Source organism: Anser cygnoides, chromosome 13 (genome assembly GCF_040182565.1).
Source record: "Anser cygnoides isolate HZ-2024a breed goose chromosome 13, Taihu_goose_T2T_genome, whole genome shotgun sequence".
Classification (NCBI taxonomy): domain Eukaryota; kingdom Metazoa; phylum Chordata; class Aves; order Anseriformes; family Anatidae; genus Anser; species Anser cygnoides.
Window position 1 is genome coordinate 14,674,571 of NC_089885.1, and position 6,000 is coordinate 14,680,570.

Sequence of the window (6,000 nt, forward strand, 5' to 3'; positions counted from 1 at the left end):
CACCTTCTGTCTCCTCAGCCTCCGTACCTCCTGCAGCAAATTCCCTTTCTTCACCTACCAAACGCCTTTAGTTTTCTGTTTAACATTACTTTTTAATCTTTGCCATTTTTGAGCTTCTTCCCCTTTTTATGTCCCTGCAGTTAAAAGCTCTCACAGTGTCTTATAACCATGTCCCATGTTTTACTAACTGCATAAATCTTTTCAAATTAATCCTTTTCACTGGCCTACAAAATTAAATACCAAGGTAGGACTAAAGTATTCCACTTAGAAGTGCACTCCATGTGTCAGGAGTTGAATGTGAATTGAATACAAATGATTCCTTTGTGGCTGTGTAGCATCTTTTGGACATGGGCTTAAAATTTTACTCTTACAGGAACCTAAAAGTAATGGTAGAATGAACAATAGATCAAGCATCTTGCTTTCTCATTACATAGAAATAATCATGGGTACTTGTTTGAAGCTTAGATGTTGCTGCTTAATTAAAATGATTGAGTAATGATGTGTGGATTAAATCAGGGGATGATGAAGACTTGAGAATCTGGGTTCAATTCTCTGATCTGCCATTTCATTGAGAAACTTGTTCAAACTGCTGAATCTTCTGGTGTCCCACTTCCCCTTTATAAAAAGGGGACGACAATACTGCTTTTATCTTAGGTTATGAGGCCTCTGGGGTAGGAACTGCCTGTTAGTTTGAGCTTGTGTAGTATTAAGCACAATGGGGTCCTCCTCTTGGAGATAATAACAACAACATGTGCAACATTCATATAACACGATTTATCTTTCATCTTCCAGTGCACTGGATTTCCCAGATTGCCATGGTATTTTCTTTTTTAGATGTGAGAGATTTTTTTTTCTTGCAAGAATGCAGACATGCTTTTTGTCTTCCAATCTTCTTGCTTTCTGAGAGGAAGGAGGTGTGGGGGGTAAGCAGTGTTGGTATAGTGAACATTTTTCTGAAAGATATTCTTGAGGAGGCTGTCAAGATGTCATACCAGTTTCCAAACAAACAAACAAACAAAAAACATCCCACTAAGTGAAAGTACGTGTGATATACAGGGAGAAATGCTTCTGAATTTCATGTCCTATGACGCATCACATGTTGAAGAGCAAGCCAGAAAGATTATCTTAAGTATTGCTGTATTTCCAGGTAAAGTATTCAGGTTATATGTATATATTATTTTTTTCCAATATTAGGATAGGAACAGCCTTAGAAAATAAAAGGCTTTACAATGGGGGAAGGAAGTTATTTTAAATTTTGGGAGTTTTATCAGGAGTTATAGAACAACTTCAGTTAAGGAAAATGACAATTGTATGAAGGAAATATTCTTAAAGATCTCCTGTAGAGGATCAAATAGGAAATGCCAGACCACACCTAAGTTGCTGCTAGCCAGATGCCTGGTTTCTGGCACTGTCCATTGCAAAATACTTCAGAAGGAGATGTGAGAGCCCCCAGAAAAATTGGGGATAGTGTTCCTGGTTGAGTGTCCTCTGGGTTTCAAGCCCTGACAGGACAGTGTGAACTTAGTAAGATGAGACATAATAGTCACAATACTTGGTTATATGTGGGTAGAACTGTTTAACATACATGTATTTGCATGTCCTGGAAAAACATAAGTCCTCACTGTGTAGAATAGGAGAATATCATTAAATAATTGAGAGTTTCCTCTATTTAGTATATATTGTACAAATTAGCATATTTACTTTCTCTTCTCTGATTTTTCTCAGGAATTTATTTAGGTTAAAGTTATCAGCAGTTCTTAAGCTGTCCTCTAGATTTGTACCCTGACTCTCACAGACAAGGCTACTGGGCTCCTCACTTCCAAAGCAGCACGTACAAACGGAGGCTCTTTGAAAGAAGGTGTGCGTCCTCTTTGAAAACATAGCTGCCTGCTGTATGATTTCAGCCCATGATGAACAGTGCATCGATGCTGAGCACAACTACCCTAAGAGATGTGCCATTACGCGCTATTACTGGAATCGGCTGCTGGAAATACAGACTATGACAGAGCACCACAGCAAAGCAGCGTGGTGTTTTCATGCAGAAAGGCAGATTCCATCACAGTCCCGGACCACAGTCAGCAAGCATTAGACTGCTGCTATCGGGTAGAGTCATTCTAGCCAAGACACAAGATTTAGCAGATGTTTAGCAAAAGGTTCCATTCGTCTTGCCACAGACACATGTGGAGCTGTCAAGAGTCTAGTAAAGATTTTACAAGTTTTATAAGTCATAGTTTATTGAGCTTGGGAAAGAATTTAATATGGCATCACGATCTTGGAAGCTGTTTTTTTTCTGGCATAACATGTTTTAATTTGTTTCTAAAGGTAAGCTCTACTTTTGTGATAACTAGCAAAAGACAAGCTAAGTAGATTTTGTAAACATTGCTTCTATTTCTCTTTGGAGTCTTCTCCAATTATATTTTCTTAGGTTACACAATTGTGTTTTCCTCTGAGGGGTGAACTACAAGCAAGCCTAATCAGCATTTTGAAGCAGCTTAGATCTGGCTTAACTTGCTAGGGAGAAAGTTCTTTACCAAGTCTCATGTCTGTGGAATGGCACAAATAAAGGGAACACAATTTATCAACTAGTGTTAGACATGGAAAGTGATATATTTAGATTAGGAGTTTATGTGACTGAAGGACTTCTTAGGACACAAAACAGCGCTGCACATCGCAGAGAGAATTTGTAGGGAGTTTGTGCAGGAAGATGCAGCTTGTGAAGTCAGTGCTGTTTCTGTCTATTGAGCACAGAGCCTACTAACAAAAATGAAGAATTAAGTGTGATAATTTTATAATAGCTTGTGAGGTTCAGGCTCTACTGTGTCCTGCTATATAAAGCCATCTTTAGTGACTCTGAAGTGTCTCACTTCCCATCAAAATTCTGTTGATTTGGTGAACTCCTATGAAATTTACTTGCCTGCTGGAGGGAGAGTGCTCTCTGTCAGCCTCACTGATGTGAGCTGGAGCTGCATTTCAGGGATTTGGATGTGAAAGAAAAGCAAGGGACCAAAGGGGTATTGTAAGGGATATATAGAAGTCGTAGTGTAGACACAGAAGGATAGCAAGCACTTCTGCTTTTTAAATACCCTTCACAAACACTGTTTGCCTTCTCAGTACTCTTCTAAATGAATGAGAAGTAATGCAGTCACTGTTTTGGAGCTTGAGACACTGAAAAAAAGGTTTGTTTCCCAACAGGAGAGTGGGTGTAGGGCTTAAAACCCCTGATAACTGCTCCTCTGCTCTAACAGTGACGCTACCATCTTCCTTTACTAGGAGCTCCTGCTGAATTATAAGTAGGCATAAGGCTTGTATAGCACATGGAAATGTATTTTTCTCACTGGCGTAGCTGAGAACAGCAGCTTGTTCAGTACTCAACAGTTGTGACAGGGCTGCAGAGATGGAAAAGGAGGGGTTAAGAGACCTGCTAGTACTGTCTCAGTGTGATATGACTGGCACGCTCGTGTGGAAAAGCATTAGCACTTCTGCTCTCTTTCGCATATGTCAGTCCTCAAGGCACTAACACCACAGAGGAATGATGATGTTGATTGACATAACCCTAACAGAAACCGCTGGCAAAAATAGCTAGCTGTGGTACTCTGTTTGTCAGTGGATGCAAAATCTGAAAAGGTCCAAAGTAAAAAATTATAATCTGAAAATCTGGATCTGATCCGCTAATTAGCATTTGAGAAACAGGATCCCCAGTAAGTGATTCACACTTACTGGCAATGTGGTGGGTTCTCCCAGAAAAACCCAGGGCAGAATCAGCTCTGGGGTGTGCAGAGATGGAGATGAGCTCTTAGGGAGCATGATGAGCAGTGCCAGAGCAATGCTTCATAAGGCAGGGAGGGAGCACAGTGAGGAGAAACACTGGAAGTCAGGTATGGCAGTCCAGTGGCTGAATCATCCTTGATTTAGGGTCTGCCTTTGTTACATTTCCATTGTTTCCCTAGCCATGGTATGGTGAATGCAGAGATTCTCAAGAGATCTACTGTCCATCCGGTACATGTGAGTAACTCTCATTAATGTTAATGGGAGTTGCATGTGCTCAAAAAGTGAACAGACTCCCTTGTGATGCCTTGAGAAGGAAGACTGATATCTAAATGATGTGTAATTATTTGTGCAAATAGGATATGTGATGTCTCTGTTAAGTTGTAGTTGTTCAGAGAATCATCCTGGTAACATTTCCCTTTAGAAAAAATGACCACACAAAATGTAACAGACTATTAATTTCTGCTCTGTTTTACTTAAACTCTGTGTTTCTTTCCTGTTTTCTAAACAAAAAATAGTGTTCCTTTTGTTTCCCTCCCCTGGCAAAATATCTTTGAAAATAAGTGTTTGCTAGAGAAGAGTGAAGGGTCTGTGTCCTGAACTGCTGCCCTTCAGGGGGATGATTAAGAAAAACTGGGAGCTGTGGTGTGTAGCTGTACATAAACTTAGAAAGCATAATTGTGTCCTTTATTTATTTTTTATTTTTTGGGGGGTGGGGTGGGGATGGGAACTTGTGCACTGCAAACAACTACTGAAGTTGGTGGGAGATAGGTTCAGGATTATTTCTTCCACCCAATGCCTAGTGGAAGGAGCAAGGAGTGCCTTGTTTGTAACACACCACAATACTTGGAAGAGGAGCTGGAGGAGGAGGGTGTCTCTTCTCTGATGTTGTGTTGCTTTGTACAGTGGTGGTCTGTACATAGCCTATGGCACCGTGGGCTTTACGAGAACGTGAATGATAAGTAATTGTGGTTATCATCTGTCTAAATCAGCAAAAACAACCTTTGTAAGCTGTATCTTGTGAAAGAACCAACAGAGAGATGGAGAACCTTCTATGGAGGAGGCAATTTATTTTTTGAGTACATAAAATCTTAGAGTCTGAAGTGAAGGCATGAACTGAAGTTACTTGTGCTGAGATTTGGACCAAAGGGCACTCTTCATTTTACAAAGTGCGTCTTCTGGAAGATGCTTTTCAAATGTAGCATCTCACTTGAGTTTTAGTAGTAGCTGGTATTGCAGGTAGCAAGGTTGGTTCCAGTTAAAACTTTATTCTATCTTCTAAGACTCGTGGAAAGGGGAGCGTGGCCCTGGTAGGAATAACATGGCAACAGGCTGGTGATCAGAGTTAGCTCCTGGTATAATAGAGGAAAAGAGTGCTGCTCCTCATAGCTGAGCATGCAGCTTCGCTCTGAACTGAGGAAGTTCAGCAACTTGGCAGCTCTCTGAGCATTTGCCTACCTTATTGGGGCAATGTTGAAGACAGTTCCCAGTATTTATCAAGTGTTAGGGTTGCATTAAATCAATCACTTAAGTTTGCCTATGCAATTGTCAGTGAGCCCCCTTGTGTGAGCCATGAGCAAGGCTCATGTGCCAGATTTCTTTATCTAACAGGACTGGTATATATGGGCTGTGTAAGCACTCAGTGCTTCTCTATTCTCACTCCACATGTGGTCTTGTGCCTTGCTACAGCATGCCATGAGATCCTGGGCTGTGGACAGTTACTAATTTTTTTTTCTTTTTAAATGCTTCTGACTTGTAAACACTCTGCAAGTATAAATCTTCATGCCAACGCTGAGCTGAGAGGATGACACAGTGTGTAGAAACGAGGGAGTGGAGATGGTGCTAACCCATGGGGATGTCCAACAGAATGTGTGTGACCGCAGAGTTGTACTAATTTATACTCTTGGTACATTCAGAGCAGAGCCCTCACTGGTCTCATTTGCTTCTGTGAGTGTACTCAGCAGTCCTGCAAATTGCTTACTGTGTTGCAGTTGGGTACACATTCTGGTAGCCTCCAAATCACTTTTTCCATCCAGTCTTCTCCCAGAAGTAGAATTTCTTTGGTCAGAACCCTATTCTGTGAAGCATCTACTGACATTGTACAGTCTGTACTGTCATTCTGTTAACACTTCTAGGCTCTTCATGCTATAGGCCTTCCAAGGTGCAGAAAAGCACTCTTACTCTTCATTTCCACCTCCCTCTGTTGCTACAAAAATAAGACGCAGCTCTACTGGA